Here is a 17908-nt window from a genome sequence, read left to right on the forward strand (position 1 = left end):
AGCTAATGTACACCAATGGACTTGCTTCTGGCTCGGTTTATTATTCACAAAGTTCGCATAACCGGAATATCAAACTGGAAAGTTTTCTTTTTTAACCCTGTGGGAGGCGTGATATCACGACCGCATCCTAAGCAGACCCTACACACGTGCCAGACCTCTCCGTGGCGCTGCCTCTGGACGCCTGGCGCGGCTGCACTCCTCGGTCACGACCGCTGTCTGTTCTGGCCCCACGGTGGCGGAATGACGTCAGAACAGCAGAGTCTCAGACCGCCTTTAAGCACAGACTGAAAACTCACCTCTTCAGGCTGCACCTTTCTCTTTCTACCTCACTGCCTCACTCAATTGCTCATGTATGCTATATGAATGCTATAGGTTATAATTGGGTATTCTTGCCAACTATGGCATGCTACTTGGAAAGTTATCTGATTATTCTTCAAGGGTTCACGTTGTATCTACGTGATTTCTCTAGCACTTGGAACCATACTTTCTCTAGGGTCTTCAGCGCACTTGTCCCTGGTTTCTGATTTGCACTTTATTGCACATGGCGCTGGATAAGCGACTATCATGTAATTTCATGTGCAGTATGGGATTAGAATGTTCTGAGCTGAACATTCTAATGCTTATGTCGCAATCACTGCTGGTGATTGACGGCAGCGGAGTTCTAGAACTTGGAATGTGACGGTGAATGTGACATTACTGTTTACGCGCTCTAACTGCAACAACGTTTCCCGCTTTTTCCCGCAAAGTGTCACCTTGTGACGCACTTGCGTGTTAGGTTCAGTGTCACCTTCCCAGCCTAAAATGAGAAGGGAGAATGCAGGTGCTTTGGGTAACACGCTTGTCTATTTTTAAAAGCTGCAAAAGTAAAGCTGGTGTTTGGGGAACGGGCATGTCAAAGGGGTGGTGCCTTTGCCCTTTTTCAGACTCCTTCAGACTTGAATGGGCTTGTATGGTTTACTTTTGCTTTGCTTTCTCTCTTTAAAATGGAGGACCAACATTACTCCCACTCCCACATGAGTATAAATCACCACATAGCTCTTGCCCCCCCCCCCACAACCCATCTACCCATCTTCATCTGTACTTCTTGTGGGAACACCTTGTCATCTGCATGGTTTTGACATGCGTCCTATCTCAAGGAAAGCCAGGTTGCTTGTGCTGGCATATCACTTGCCAAAGCGCTTCATTCATTCACCCAACCTCCAAGCCCCCAAGCCCAAGATCAAGTTTTCCAATATACTTCATACAGCCCCCTGTTTGTCCTGTATGTTGGAAATGTATTACGGTGAATGTTTGTTATGGTGAAAGTGTAGAATGAATGATCAGGGTGGCCCATGTCAGTGCATCAATGGCTGGAGATGTGAACAGGCCTGCAGACCCTGCTGGTTGTGTAATTTCTTCTTCAGTCGAGAGTGCTTCCAGGTGTACCTCCTTGGACCACAGGTGCTGGATTGCAGGGACACCACAGTGCTCCGTGTGGTATGTCACGAAGACAGACACCCTCAGCAATACCATGATCCTCTCAGTGGTGAACGGAGAGTTTATGGACCGCAACCTTATCTTTATTGAACGGTCAGGCACTGCAGTACCATAACGTGACCACACTAAAGGAACATTCATAAAATAATCCCCAACCCCCCGTCAACAGCACCACGCCGCGGATCTCCCAACGTGACCGAGAACGAATCGGCTCAACGGCCAATGGGAACGCCGGATGTCACGATACACCCACCCAGGCCTTACCAACCGGCCCTCCCCCGACCCGATTCATAAATAACGGTCAAGCGGCCCCCGCCGCCCATCCGTCGCCATCGGTTACCGCCTGGCGGTTTTCATACCGGCGCGTATAGGAAATCCATTCCTCCGGTAATGGGAAAAAAAGACGCCCTGTAGATCACGGCTCCTCGCGGTTCTCTCGCTGCTCATTGGTCGTCTAATGAATTTACCGCCGCCCCTCCGCCGGCCCTGGATTTATGTTGATCATCGCCCGGATAAGAGCCCCTCTTATGCACAGGCAAAGCCGCGATAAACACGTGTTCATCATCCTGTCACCCTGTCATCGATTTCTTCCCCCGGAGCCGGGGTCTCTGTCCAGGATATTTGAAGAAGAGCTCATACCATCCCGACCGGAGACGATTTCAAAAATACATAAAAGTGGCGACAGCGCGTTTGGAGATAATGTGCAAAGGGGATAGGCTCGTAATCACAGTCGCCCGGGGGGAACAGACAAAACAAAAATAAAAACGAAAAAAAACCTCAAATAAAGGTGACATCTCCAAACAAAAAAGCCTTAGTTTGGTTTGGCAAGTGAATATAATTCTCTTGAAAAGGGACACCTTTGTAATAGGGTTGTCAAGCGAGGTATTCGGGAGAGACTGAAAAAGATATTTACATATTTACACAACGTAATAAGAAAAGAACGCGGTATTTTGAAGCTCCTAACGCTGCTGCATGTCATTATCCACAACAGCCCTCTCCGTACAATTCACATAATGATTCATATTCTGTGATAAGAGAGTGTTTTAGCGCCATGCACCGTACAGGGCCCAGCCTAATTGCTTCTGGAGAAGAACAGCAAATTGAATGCCGCTTTCATGTTTTTAGAGACACGGTTCACCCCTGTAAGTGGGTATTCATGGGTTTGAGTTTGTGGGAAAGAAGAAGAAAAAGAAGGAGGTGTGGGAGGAGTAGAAGAAGTTGAAGGAGGGGGAGGAGTAGAAGAAGAAGGAAGAGGAAGAGGTGAGGGAGGAGTAGAAGAAGAAGGAGGAGAAGGAGTTGTGGGAGGAGTAGAAGAAGAAGGAGGAGGAAGAGGTGTGGGAGGAGTAGAAGAAAAAGGAGGAGGAGGTGTTGAAGGAGTAGAAGAAGAAGATGAAAGGAGGAGTAGAAGAGGAAGTACTTGGGCTGCGGGGTGTGACTCAGCAGACAAGGCAGTGGATGGATCTGGACGCTTTAAAATGGCGGTATTGAAATGAGGAGACGAACACGAAACACACATCTTTGTGTCTGTGCTTGCGGGAGTCTCCATCGGCGGTGGAGCACGGGGTGATTAAAAGACCCCATCAGTGCCCTTCAGAGCCACCTTTTCTCAGGGGAGACAAGACCCCCATAGGCCCGGCCAGGCCACAAGCTGTGTCGATCAATCGCATTATCCTGTCTGCAGAACAGGAAAGCATCCTTCCTTATTCCTTCTCCGGCTCATCCGTGTAGGCCTGCAGTGCAGTATAATGGGGAGGGAACAGGGCTTCTAAAAAAAATTTGACTCCTGAGCAAGGTACTTAACCTGAATCACTTCAGTATATATCCATCTGTAAAAAAAAAATGGATAACGTGTAAAAATGCTACAAAGGTAGCACAAGTCGCTCTGGATAAGAGTCTTCTAAAAGCCTGGTAATTTAAAAGAGGGAGAGGAGCAGAGATTTCTACGGAGAGGACCTCCAAGTTTACAGTGGGGCTGTTCAACTGCATGAGCAGAGTGCAGTCCATCATACCCCACACACTTGGAGTGAAATTCTCAATGAGAATTCAACTGCATCTACCAAATTGTGACTATTCTGAGGTCTTTGTCATACCTCCCACTTATGACTCATAAAATTGGGCAATTGCAGGGCAAGAGACTTGTACTTTCCTTACATATGCATGCAAATGCCTTTATTTATACCCGGTTTTATAAATAATACCTGGGAAATGCTCGGCCCGAGATTTATGGACCTTTTTGAAAAAAGAGTCGGGCTCGTACTCCCGGCAGTGTCCTTACTCGTGCGCGCCGTCGAAAAGCACACAGATCTGTGTGCTCACAGCGTAAGCCGAGGGGCTTATCCAAAAAGAAGATGTCAAATTAACTTCTATCCCCAGCAACCGCTCAAGAGAAGAAAGAACGGGGAGGAAAACTATTCTTTTCCCCGTGTGTGTGTGTGTGTGTGTGTGTGTGTGTGTACGCGCAAATAAAAAGTGTCACGGAAATGACGCGTGTGAAATATCAACAATGGCCGCCTCGCCGTAATCCCAGGTGTTCCGTTTCTTAAATGAATCTACAGGTGACGCCGTAGAAAGGAACAAAAGGCAACGCTTTGTTAGGACTGTCTCTCTGACCGATTGCCGCGTTCGTTACTGTGTTGATGACCCCGCGCTTCCTCAGCATACAACGCCCATCTTCATATGTAGGCAGACACAGAAAAACACACAAAGGACTCCTGCCATGTATTATACTGCTGGGGAACGGGGAACTAGTGGGTGGCACTCAACCAAACAGGAAAGGAGTTCATGAGAGCAAGAAACTATTATTGGTTAACCAAATCTGAGATAGGAGCTCCCCTAATTCACATCATCTTTCAATTTCCTCCGCAGTTAACCAAACCACTGTTGTTTAACCAAGGACATAGAAGCCCCCCCCCAGTTCACTTCATTTCCCAAATTATTGTAATGTACTGTATTGTATTCATATCAAAACGTTTCTCTACCTCAATCTCAACCCTTCTAGATGTCTAGATTCTGAGATTCCGGCTGCATCTCACTGGGTGTAACAGCCCCTACGGCACCGACCCAGGTATTCACCATCACTGCATCCTGTTTCCAACCCCGCCGTTTGTGTTTCCCTGCCAAGAGGACGAGGAGGGAGAGTAAGGGGGGAGAGTAAGGGGGGAGAGTAAGGAGGGAGAGTAAGGAGGGAGAGTAACGGGGAGAGTAAGGAGGGAGAGTAAGGGGGAGAGTAAGGGGAAGAGTAAGGGGGGAGAGTAAGGGGGAGAGTAAGGAGGGAGAGTAAGGGGGGAGAGTAACGGGGAGAGTAAGGAGGGAGAGTAAGGAGGGAGAGTAAGAGGGGAGAGTAAGAGGGGAGAGTAAGGGGGGAGAGTAAGGAGGGAGAGTAAGAGGGGAGAGTAAGGGGGGAGAGTAAGAGGGGAGAGTAAGGGGGGAGAGTAAGGAGGGAGAGTAAGGGGGGAGAGTAAGGAGGGAGAGTAAGGAGGGCGAGTAAGGGGGGAGAGTAAGGGGGAGAGTAAGGAGGGAGAGTAAGGGGGGAGAGTAAGAGGGGAGAGTAAGAGGGGAGAGTAAGGAGGGAGAGTAAGAGGGGAGAGTAAGGGGGGAGAGTAAGGGGGGAGAGTAAGAGGGGAGAGTAAGGAGGGAGAGTAAGAGGGGAGAGTAAGGGGGGAGAGTAAGGAGGGAGAGTAAGGGGGGAGAGTAAGGAGGGAGAGTAAGGAGGGAGAGTAAGGAGGGAGAGTAAGGGGGGAGAGTAAGGAGGGAGAGTAAGGGGGGAGAGTAAGGAGGGAGAGTAAGGGGGGAGAGTAAGAGGGGAGAGTAAGGAGGGAGAGTAAGGAGGGAGAGTAAGGGGGGAGGTAAGGAGGGAGAGTAAGGAGGGAGAGTAAGGAGGGAGAGTAACGGGGAGAGTAAGGAGGGAGAGTAAGGAGGGAGAGTGCCGTTACCAGAGCCCAGGACTGGGAGTCCGCTCTCTCAGTCTGCCCCGGCGCTCAGCCGGTCCGGACCGGGGCGGGATTTACCGCCGGACGGCTGGAGGTGTCACCTTTAAGAGCGCGGCGGGGGAGGAAGTGTCCCGTTTCTCCTCCGCCGGGGCGCGCCCTGCCGACCGGGGGCGCCGACTCTCGGGGATTAGTCACGCGGGTTTAACGGTGAAGAACCCCTGCGCCCCTGAATCAGGTCTGCAGGCGACGCGGGGGCTGTGATTCACCGGGGAGAGGGTACATTAACTCCATACGGCCCTCTCGATCACGCACGAGCCCGTCCACAGGAAGGGGGCGTGGGCGGTGTGGGCCGGGAGTGTAGGAGAGGGAGAGGGAACGTACTTCCTGTTCGGAGTGCTGTCAATAACTAAATAACAATAAATGTAAAAATGTGCATTTACTGCAAATATAATGTATATGTTTAGCAGGCACTTAACAAAATGTACATTACTTGGTATTTACCACCTAAAATAATAAGTGATAATGTTGTTTTTGTGTAGGCAATAACCAGAAAATAAATGGTAATTACATGGTAATAATGGTGGTAATATCATGTTATTATCCTGTTGTTACCATGGTGTAAAGTAAACTGCTGCCATTTAAGGAAAGCACCATCTTGTGGATTTGCTCTTGTACCCAAAGAAGTGAGTATATTAGCCCACATCAACACTAGCCTTTTTTTGATCTTTTGTTCCATTGGAAGTGGTTAATTTCATGGCACATTTTTGTAAAATCCATAAGTGCTCAGACTCTGGTTTGTATCTACGCATTGCTGTATGGCCCAATAACCTCACAGTCTCCTCAAAATGGCAGCTGTACGACTGCGGGCTGCTATATTAACCAAGCTTTGTGTTACTATGCTTCGGAGAAAGGTGCAAATGAGAAAACCAGCAGACAGGCATTGTGCCGGTTCACTAGGGAACCCCTGTACTCTTTAAGCTAAGTCGCGCCCGATTTTTAATGAATACAATTTAAAAAACTTCAATCAAGCACCTGAAGGGAAAATTGGTGTGTCCTATAGTGTCGAGTCTCTGGACCACAATCAAATGAGTCTTTTCTCACTGTCAATGGTGCTGGATGAACTCGATTTTTCTATCCGAGCTTACTGGTTTAATTTTGAACTCATTATTTCTTTTTTGCATGACCATAAATCAAGCATGGTTATTTTTCTCCTCTCTTTTGTTCAGCCATAGATTAGGTCGTCTGCAATCTTTTTTTTTCTAAGTGGATGCTATTCAGAACCAGGCATTTTCTGGCTTTTATTTGGAGTCATTCTTCTGTTCTGACTCGCTCGGGAAAAAATGAGGTACATTTTCAAAAATCTATTTTGCTCCTGAAACTTTCATACTTTAAAACTTTTTTTTATTTTATTAAAGTACAGAATTCATTTAAAATGATGGGTACTTCCTCCTTGATATTTTCCAATTTCTCTTTTTTTGTGAGAAGTTGTTAAAAGTTGTAGTGCATGAAACTCCTCTTTTTGAGTTGTGACTTCTGCAGAAACCAGCCAGGGCTTTACTGTATCACCAGTTATCCGTCAAATCTCCTGTGCAACCGTATATTTAGACCAACGGTTATAAAACCAAAAGGCTTAATATGCATTACCGCATTCTTTTACTGCGGCTACATAGCTCGCATACTAATACAACACATTCTTCTGGCTGCTGCTGATCCCCACTGTTCTTTTTTAGCATCGCTGTAAATAAATATAGTTATACTTTTTTGAAGAAAAACAAGTTTTGAGCAGATAGTGACATTTTCGGTAGGTGTAGCTCAATTTCCACGTGTTCAACATCCTCCTTGTTTACCAGAGCAGAACACAGATTGTATCGAACATTCATTGCCGTGGTGAATGCTAGTATGCTTTTTCTGTGCTGTTTCACATGCAGCCATTTTGCTCTATTGTTAGTCTTGTCCAAGCCAAGGTCGCGCACGGGTTCAAAGGTTATCCCGATATCTGTGAAGCACGGTTACATCTCCCGGGCGAAACGCCAGCCTACGGCAGGAGTGTTTCGCGCAATAAATCTTTTTAATGCCGAGTGCCAAGTGCAGAGGCAGTGAGCCCCATTTTAAATGCTGCTGTATGACTTGAATACGGATTGGACCCCCGTAGAGCTCAGGGAAAAGCTGTCCAGTCACAGCGACCGCGTCGTAAATTGTCAGCCACTCCTGATTGGCTAGCGGTTTTGTGGGTTGCTGTGGTCATAATGTGACTGTGCAGGATGTTAACAGCGGAAACACCACCGTATACATTATCCGCTTATACGATTGTTTCTCACCATCACCTACTAGTTCGCTCTGGGGAACTTTCAGCTCGTTCCTCAAATTGCAAAATAGCTCTCTAGGGCATGTCAACGCATGTTGAGTCCCGGAGCAGGACTTCTCAAGTCTGCGGCCCAAAATATTTGGCAGCTGAGTATGGACAGGATCGGACCTAAAGTCATATATTTTCCCACAACACCAGAAACCTGAGCAAATAAAGAGCTGATTAACCTCCTTCTGGCTCCCAGCTCCGCACTGAAAAAGCCAATCTTTGTGTGTATTTTAGCCTTATGTTTAGGCTTAAAATATTATTTCTATTACTTTTTTTTTGCTAAGTAAGACACAATTACACAAAGAGAAAATGTCACTAATTTCAAGATGTGGTAAGACAATTTCACTTCAAGCTAAAAGTAACTTAAAGCAAGCTCATATTTTACTTATATATTTTACTTACTTACAGTAAGAGAAACAAATAAGAGTTTAAGTCTCATTACAAGATTAGAGAACGTGTTAAGGCTTCCCTGGTAGGCCCTGTACTGTTAAGACTGGGTAACTAACAGACTCGCCAAATTTGGTAAGCTGGCTTGGGGCATCATTTTATTCCGCAGTGGGAGGCCGCGGACCCGGGTTTTGCGACCCAGAGTGTTGACCAGGGGGGTTGTTGCTCTTGAGGTTATTGTTTAATTTGTTGTTTGATTCTAATTGGTGCTATTAGAGTGTGAGAGAGAGCCCGGAGTGTGGGAGTTGGCAACCCTGAGCTAATCTCTCAGAATCACCGTCATAGTCCTGGTTGGCCGGGTGCTGTTTTTCGAAGAGAAAAGGAACATTCCAGAAAGAAAAGCAACTACTGTACGGTAAATGCCTTTTGTTCCGAGTACATAAATGTGCGGGCGGCCATTTTGGAAATCTGGCGGTTCCGCTGGGTTAAAAGAGATTATCATAAAGCACTTTTTCTAATGCCGGGGCCTTAGTCAGTATGTTAGTTCTTGTTCCAGCCAGTCTCATTATTCATTAGGCTTATTGAAAATGTGTTTAAGAGCTTCCACAATGCTGTCTTTCAGCTGATTGTTGTAGCGGCGCAGGTTTTGGCTCGTTGTCATCTGCCTGGTCTTTGAACCGTGCCACGGAGAGGTTTAGTGTCAGCGGACAAGTGTGCGCGTTCATGGCGTCGGACGCAAGCTGTGATCTCACCTGTCGGCTCTCTCGATTAGAGAAAGCGACCTCGCGCGAAAGGAATTATGCGCCCACAGAAGAAAAAAAAAAAAAACTGACTGTAAATGAAAGCGTTAGGTGTCTGAGCTGCCTGATTGGAAAGCCTTTTAATGAATATTGGATAATCATTCTCCGGGCCATGCATATTTATATCTGACATAAGAGGATAAATTGTCCCGAGTGTCTTGACTCAGAATGATTAAAAGCCCCTTACGGTGGGACAAGACTGTGGAGAACAAAATCACCGGCCCCGGGAACCCAGTTTGAGAAACCCTGCCCTCAGGATATGGACAGCTAAGAACTACCGGAGAAACCTTCAATAGAACATTATGAAAGATGTCAATCAAAGTTCGTATTCCCAGGCCGCACTCGCGGTTTGCCAAACACTGAGGCCCAGAATACAAATGGAAATGATGCAGTATTTTAAAGGTTCGGTTTAGTTTGGAGTCTGCAAGATTCTCTCCCGAGGGACACAGGTGTGATCCCTGCTGTAAAGAAGTGAGCTTGTCAAGCTGGTCATAAGGTGGTCTAGTTGGGTATGAGTTGGTCAACCAGGTAGTGCTGGTAGCTTGTCTGAGCTGGTAGCTGGTCTACCAGTCACCTGTTCTTTCAAAACGTAGCTTGAGCTGGTCAAACCATGTCGAGCTGGAATCTGGTCTGAACCGGTCAACCAGCTACCAGCTGTTTCAAAGCCTAGCAGGGATAGACAACGTGAAATTGTTTGTAATAGAACAGAAGGGCAGAAGGGGGCAGATCCTGGTGAAATACACAATTCAAATACTTTTCTGTGCTCAATCCATTTTGCCTGGTGCAATTGAGCCAACCAGGTGGACCAGAAGGCGTACTTACTAGGTTCCAATACACCAGACAAGCTCAGCAAAGCGTAGAAAAGTGCTATATTTCAATCCAAAACAATTACGTATTTGACCCAGATCTGCACTGGATATGATGTTGACATTACAGTCAGTTCTCATGCTGTAAAGTCAGCATTTGTTTTTGCTTCATCTCAACAAGCATTTGCAAGCATGTTTACATTAGCAACATTTCCACATTTTCCAGTCAGATTATTTACAAAGTGGCACCATGAGGCATATAAAATAAGTATATGAACTGCACCGGGTTGCTTTCAATTTCCCGTTATTTTTCTGCATCCAAAAAACTTTGCATTTCATTTTCTTAACCCTCCTGTTATGTTAAGAGTTTATGTTTGGGGTTACATTGACCCCAATAGTTTGAATAAATGCGAAATTATTGCTAAATAAACATTTTGACACTCTGTGTGTCACCTTCTTATTGTCTCCCAAATGGCTAGCCTTTTATCCATGAATATGAAAACTCAGCCTGAGGTACAGGAAGTGAAAGTTTGGCACCTGTATGGGAAAGTGCCACCATGATCATCGCGATATCTTTTTTTGAAAAAAACATTGTTGGATATTTTCTGGTATTTTAAACAGTTACAGAAGGTCAAAATAAGCCCATACAACACATGCAAAGTTGGTACAGGACTTGATCAACTGATGTTTATTGCATTTTTACTGTTTAATCCCACCAAAATAGAGAATGTTAAAAATCATACAGTATCAAGATGAAAAAAAGCTTAACTGGTTTTTAAGAGATGTCAAACACTAAAGGGGGGTCAAATTGACCCCAAACGTAATAGGAGGGTTACATAGCGGCAATAGTAGATGGTGAACTATAACACTTAAGCCAGACAGGAGTGGAAATGACATGAACACAACGCGGTGTTGTTTGGCCACTCCCCGCGATGTCTTCCGTTATAACAGTGACAGCTCGGAGCGTTTTCCCCCCGGGCGACGTTTGAATCCTGACATGTGAAGATGTAAGAATAGATGAAGCTGTATACCGGGGTTTGCAGCCCAGACTCCAGAGGAATATTTGATTGTGTTTCTTCTCCTTCTTTCCGTCATTGATCCGATGTTGAACAAAGAAGTTGTGTTTTTTTTTTTCGTCTGTATTGAAAGGATGTCAGAATGCATCTGTCAGGGTTGATATAGCATATTTATATACTTGACAAGTACAACAAGAAATAAATTGGGAGCTCACTAGCCACATGGCAGGACTCTTTCATGACTCGATGAGTTCTGTGAATGCCAAACCCAATCTGTAATCTTGCGAAATGGGGAACGCAGCCTAAATATAGGCTATCGTTTCACAGAGCCGTAATCAGGCTCCTAAGTTTCTGGGTAGCGAGACTGAAATGTTTGACAGGTTCGTTTGAATTACAACAATTTTACTCCCTGGTGCTCGTTCCTCTCACAATAGATCATGAAATGTGCATAATGATTGAAACGCTCTAGCTGAAGACAAATTTGGTAAAATTTTTTTTAAGTTGTGTCTGCAACAAATGTTTAATTTGCTGCATTGGAGTTGTCACCCTGCACAAGAGAGTTCAGGGCCTAAATCCAATAGGTTCAAATCATAACTCAAATCTACAACTATATCAATGCTAGTAGAACACGAATACAATAATACTCCTGTACTGCTACAATACTAAAGTACTACTTCATTACATTTCATTACATTAACGGCATTTGGCAGACGCTCTTATCCAGAGAGACGTACAGTTGATTAGACTAAGCAGGAGACAGTCCTCCTCTGGAGCAGTGCAGGGTTAAGGGCCTTGCTCAAGGGCCCAACAGCTGTGCGGATCTTATTGTGGCTACACCGGGATTAGAACCACTGACCTTGTGTGTCCCAGTCATTTACCTTAACCACTACGCTACAGGCCGCCCTCTATGCTACAGGCCGCACTGGAGAGATAGTACTACAACACTTCTACAGTACTCCCCTGTCTGGTGAGTGTATTTCAGCAGAAACTGTGTGAATGAGGTTTATGGAGCTCCACACTGCTTCATGGTGGTTGTCCTTCACCCTTACATATATTTTCGTAGGCAGTGTTTTACACTTTGGGACATGTTTCATGAAAGAGACACTTGCCTTTGCCCATGCAGAGAGGCTGAACTATTTATGCACTATGGATTTATTCCTTCATAAAAGGGTGATCTGTTTGCCCTTGGCTTCCTCATGCGGGAGTGAGATCTGTGTTTTCTCTCTGAGTCGGTTTGAATGGGTGAAATCGGTGGCCTTGAGACTCTGCTTTTGCCTTTTTTTTGGGGGATAATTTGTCGAAGTAGTTCCAGATCTATCCGTGGTGCCAGGCTGGGGAACACTGCGGCGCCCCACACGGGGGGGGGGGGTGCTGGGAGAGGGCGAGCACATGTACCCCGTGTTTGCGTCGGAAGCCGAATAACCGGAGCCAGCCTGCTCCGCGTTGCGAATAATCCATCCGTACCGCCGTGTCTCTCAGAGCGAGCGGGCGTGTCCTGAGCCAGCCGCGACGCCTGTGTTCAGCTCCTCTGGCCAGGCAGGTCCGTCCGGTCCGTCGCCGTGGAAACGACGCCGGGGCGCGGCTCTCCCGCGCGCCTGCCCCGCCGGCCGCCCTGCGTTAAAGGAATCCCGCAGCGGTTTTAAGCGGCCCGTTCTGGGTGTTTGTTTATCGTGTGCGGAACAGCTGAGGTCTGATCTAATTGCGCAAATGAGAACAGAATCGCCGGGACCCGCGTTTGTTTGTCTCGTAATTAATTATATTTCTGAAATTAGAAATTACGGTTTGTCTTGAAGTACTCTCGGCCTGCGCGACACGCGGTAATGGAGGCTGTTTCTCGCTTCAATTAAGCTTGTTCTCATCCGTGAATTCATGTACATTTTTTTTTCTTTTATTGTCTTTTTTCTTTTTTGTATTTTTGTTTATGTGTAACAAAGTGGCAGCGCATTGGAATCCTCACAGCTCTTCCCTCCAAGTATAAATGTCACACTATAAATATGTCTAACGATCACAAGTGTATAAATCACAATGAAATATGTTCTCACTTCACATCGGACAGTGAATCAGCTTGCTTGCCTGCCTTTTGTCAGAATATAATTTCCTTTAAGACGAAGCAGACCAATAATCTGAAATTCTGCAGCACGGGCGTCAACAACCCGGGGGAGAGAAAGTGTCAGGCTCAGCCCCTCCAGCCCAGAGTAACCCCGGCTCCTATCTCACACACGTATGATTGGAGTTGATTAGGTGTGAAATTCCCAGACTGCCGGGGGGAATTAGACTGTCATTCCGAACCCGAGCTCGGATCTCGCCACCCCCGGCTGGGCAGGGCGCTCCGAGGTCATCCCCGCGTTCCCGGAGCGGTGCCTGTCAGGAAAAATCACGGCTTTTCTGAAGAGCTCTTTAACCAGCTGTCTGAACCTTCACCGGGATCCAGCACCTGCCAGAGGTTTCATAACTCATCCCAAATCTGGGGTTGGAATAGTATTTGTTTTTGGATTAAGATACTTTTCTGCGTTCGACTGCCCTGCCGCTAGTTCTGACTCATCCCGCAGGTCAAACGTCTCTTTTACTGTGCTCGGAAATCAGGGTGGACTTCTTGACATTAGATGACCTAAAACAGATAAAAAGTTGTGTTTGACAGAGGTAATCTTGGTAGTTGTGTTAGATTTAGAGATAATGACCCTTTGAGTATGGGGTGAGATTAGTCGACTGTACTAAAGATAATTTTTTTATATCAGGAAGGGAAATGTTCTCTGATCTTCTTTTCGTCTTGGCGTCGCTGCTACAGCTACCTGTAGTGAGCGTATATTTTAGTTTTTACCTTTCAGACTAATAGCGGGGACTATTTATACTGCAGCACTCATTCACTGATCTCGGAGGGACTGTTACTTAGGGGGGTAGTTTGCCTCGTCTACTCCAATGCGTCCCACTTAGGTTGCTAGGGTGATGTACTGCAGGGACAAGACAAGGACTTTGTTTGCTAAAGGTCTTGTGTGGGATTCACGATGACTGAAAATCTGACTAAAACACACGCGCGCACCCACGCACGCACCCAGGCAAAACCCACACGTGCACACACACACACACACACATGCACATGCAAACACATATACACACACACACACACACACACTCATACACCTATACCACCAATATGCGCGTAAATATGGAAAAAAATGCATGTATGTCATTGCGAAAAAATCAAAATGGCCTTATACATTGCCATAATAATTACATATAAGGTGAGCCGACCTTAAAGAAGCCGGGCAGAACATTTGACAGGCTTCTCGTGTGTTAAAGGGCCAGGAAGTCAGCGAGAGGAGGGTTACATTGTCACATCACCACTGCTGCTTCTGCCAAACTCAACCAAATTACTCTGGACTTGTCCCCGTGTCGGCCTCGGACCAACCCGAAGGCCGGCCTCACTTCAAATGCCACCAGAAGCACCTTCCAGCCCCGGAGGGGTAGCCGAGGGCGGCCAGAGTCTCCCCGGTCCCAATTAGGGCCCGCGTGTCATCCCCCTGTCCCGGTCCCCGTCTGCGCACCGGCTCCGGCAGGGGACCGGTGGCGAAGCCGGCTCTCCGGGAGCGTAGCGATGTTTGAGCTGAGCGGAGATGTAGCGGGGGGCAGGGGGGTTCGAGTTTGACCCCTTCCTTTCCCTCCCAAAAAAAAACAAAAAAGTTTTTGGCTGTGCTCCTGGGGCCAAGCTGCCCTTCACCCTCCCTCTGCGCGGGTTCATTAAAGATCGCGGCGGGGGAGGGGGGATGGACAGCCACCCCCTCCTCCCGGTGACCCGGGGGTGAACCGTTCTCCACCAGAAGTCAAAATGGCCGAAGGGGAAAGAGGAACAGATGGGACGGGGGTGGGGGGGAGGGTTTGAGAGTGCCACCTGTTTAGGGGCTCGGGACCTGGCAGAGGACCTGGCCAAAACATCTGGTCACCGTCAGCTGGGCCGCGTCTGTCCGTCCGAAGTTCCGCGTCTCCGCTGTGTGCTGAGGGCACCTGCCTGACCTCTGACCCTGAGGATGACAGAGTGTGACAGCCCAACCTGTCCGGGGTTTTTTTTGTTCTTCAGTCACTTGCGCCGAGGCTAATGCTGCTATCATTAGCGTGTTGTTAGCGCCGACACGCTAACCGATCCTGGATTCATTCTTCTGTCACTCACGCCTTGGCGACTGCTGCTGTCTTTTGTTCCGGGTCTCGCAGTCACGCGAGCCGTGCTAGCGGCTAGTGATCGAAGCGCTGTAATTCTCCAAAGTGGAAAAGTACGGTCCCAAGGAGAGCGCGGAATTAAGTGTAGACTCGATTGACAACTTAACTACCCTAATGAGCGTTAAACTGTGTTAGACAAACAAGAACTGTAGACTCGGGAAACGGAAAATACAGCTAGACTTTAATCAGGTGTTCAGCCCCGCTAAATGAGCTGGCGAGGTTTGTGGGGTGGAGGAGCCAAGGTGTTGTCTGAAGAGGTGGGTCTTCAGTCACCATTGGAAGATCACCAATGTTTCTGCTGCTCTGACTACAGTGAGAAGCTCATTTTACCACCAAGGGTCCACAACAGACAGTGGATATGGTCAACATCCTTCTTATTTTCTTATTTTTACGAAGCAGTTTTGTGATAAGTCACTTTCATTGTGCGCTTTGCGACTGTACATTCTCAGACTCTGAGCTTAGACTGCTTGGATTTGGCACCACTGCCATCGGGGGCCTTCTCCATTTGATTTAACAACGGCCTTTGTTGTGTTAGAATTCACTTGCTTTCTCCCGGCAGCCGTCACTCACGGCGAGGAAGAATTACTGGACGAATCGCTGGTCTTGTTGAATGTGCGCTTGCATTATTCTGCACCTTTAAAGCCGGGTAACCGGTCCGCTCCTCGTGAGGTTTGAGTGCTGGGATTGTCACCATTCATCTGCCTCTGTGTGTGGAAATGCACACAGTCGCGGGTGACTTCATTAAGCTGGAATCCCTTTCAGAGTGCGCCGATGACGCGCCGGACTGTTTGAAGCGGGGCCCCCCTGCCGCCTCCCCCGGGAGATGGGGCGGGGGTGCCATTTTGTGAGAGCTTCGCATTCGCACAGAAAGCAGGGGGGTGGACGGCATCTCGTTAAGTCGGTAGGTTGCAGTCTGTTTCATCCCAGCTTTTGAGTCATCCTACCTCGGGCGCCGTTGCTGCGTTCCCTCATCACGGGTGGTTGACCTCGTGTGTGGGCGGCTCCGTTAAAACTCTCGGCTCGCACGGTGGAGTGCGCGGCTGTTTGTGTGCGCGGCTGTTTGTGTGCGCGGCTGTTTGTGTGCGCGGCTGTTTGTGTGCGCAGCTGTTTGTGTGTGCAGATTGGCTGTGCTATTTCTTCTTCTGCTGTCGGGAATCACTGCTTGTACAGTGTTTTTTTTTCATGCTGATTTTGGATTGACCAGTTTTGCCGCATGAGTCAAATCACAGGCACCTGCAGTCACAAGGGGCTACTGAAGTCTGAGTGCAAATTCTCCTTCAATGCACACTTCGAATCTAGTGCTCATTTTCCATGCCAGCACCAATCAGAGGAGAGGGGGGGTGGGAGAGCACCAATCAGACGAGAGGGGGAGAGAGCCTGCACCAATCAGAGGGAATGGGAGATAGGGCACCAATCAGAGGAGAGGGGGGAGAGAGAGCACCAATCAGACAAGAGGGAGAGAGAGGAAAGAGAGCCTGCACCAATCAGAGGGAATGGGAGATAGGGCACCAATCAGAGGAGAGGGTAGAGAGAGGAAAGAGAGCATGCACCAATCAGCGGAGAGGGGGGAGAGAGCTTGCACCAATCGGATGAGGGGGGAAAGAGCGTGCACCAATCAGAGATGAGATGGGGTGAAAGAGCACCAATTAGAGGAGAGGGGGGTGAGATAGTGAGAGGTATCTCACATGCACATTGCCTGGAGGTTAAAACGGCTAATTTGTCTCTTCTGTATCCTTGCAGTAAATGTTCTCTGCCACAGTTCGGACCTGTGACCCTCGTGGCAGCCTCAGTTAGCTTTGCCTTTTGCCTCTCTGTCAAAAGTGACGAGCATCTCCAGCACATGTGAGAGTCTGAGAGCGTCAGTCAGTGTCAGGAGTTCAGCTCAATGTCATATTAGAGGGAGAAACCCAGCCAGCTGTCAGCAGAGCAGGGGAAAGGCTGCACTTGGCAGGCGGTCTGTAGCTGCTCATTTCCCTGTGTAGAGACGGCCTTGGCAGGCGGTCTGTAGCTGCTCATTTCCCTGTGTAGAGACGGCCTTGGCAGGCGGTCTGTAGCTGCTCATTTCCCTGTGTAGAGACGGCCCCTTCTGGTGTGTCTGCCACGCAGTGATAGTCACAGACACGTGTCCTCTGATTGGACCGGGCTTTGCACCCTTCTCCTGTGATTGGGCCAGGTTTTGCAACGGTTTCCTCTGATTGGATTGGGTTTTGCACCGATGTCCTGTGATTGGACTGGGTTTGCCACTCATGTCCTGTGATTGGAGGGAGTCAGGTGTCAGGAGACTGGCATATTGTGTTTCACATTTGCATGTGGCCGGATACACGCTCTCGTCCTGAAGTGGCCACGGCCCCATTGAGCTCTCTCGCATTAAACGCTAATCAGGGAACAGGGAAAGGTGAGACTCGTCACCGGCGTCCTCCCGTTTGAAGTATAAATTGAACGGCGCCTGTGAAATTGGCTCTCCTGTTGACCGCGGGTTGCCTCTGTCGTCAGAAATGTGAAGCATCATTACGTATGCATGCGCGGGTCGGCCCTGGGATTTCAGATGAGGTCATGGAATTATGTGGATTTAAAATGGCCGCCAGTCTACGCCCTCGAGACCCCGCGGAGGTGCTGACAGAGTGCACCCAACCTACATCTAAATCTGTGTTCTCTTTACACACCCACTGTGTGCCAGCCTGTAATGGAGATATATTACTGTAGAGTGTCAAACTCTGAGAACAGCAGTACCAGATCAGTGGTGCTTCATTTAGAGAGAGACAGAGAGGGAGAGGGAGAGGGAGAGAGAGAGGCGGAGAGAGGTATAGGGAGAGAATGAGAGGGGAGAAAGAGAGAGAGAGGGGAGAGGGGGAGAGGGAGAGAGAGAAAGTGAGAGAGAGAGAGAGAGAGAGGGAGGGAGGGAGGGAGGGAGAGGGGGGGAGATAGAGATAGA

At 48.0% G+C, this 17908-nt stretch overlaps 1 protein-coding gene across 3 annotated transcripts in view; it reads left to right on the plus strand.

Annotated features, from left to right (window-relative positions):
- Positions 1-17908, plus strand: part of LOC133134118 (cell adhesion molecule 2-like) — a 416600-nt gene that overhangs the window by 299795 nt on the left and 98897 nt on the right. The window lies entirely within an intron of this gene.

Source organism: Conger conger, chromosome 7, assembly GCF_963514075.1.
Source record: "Conger conger chromosome 7, fConCon1.1, whole genome shotgun sequence".
Lineage (NCBI taxonomy): Eukaryota > Metazoa > Chordata > Actinopteri > Anguilliformes > Congridae > Conger > Conger conger.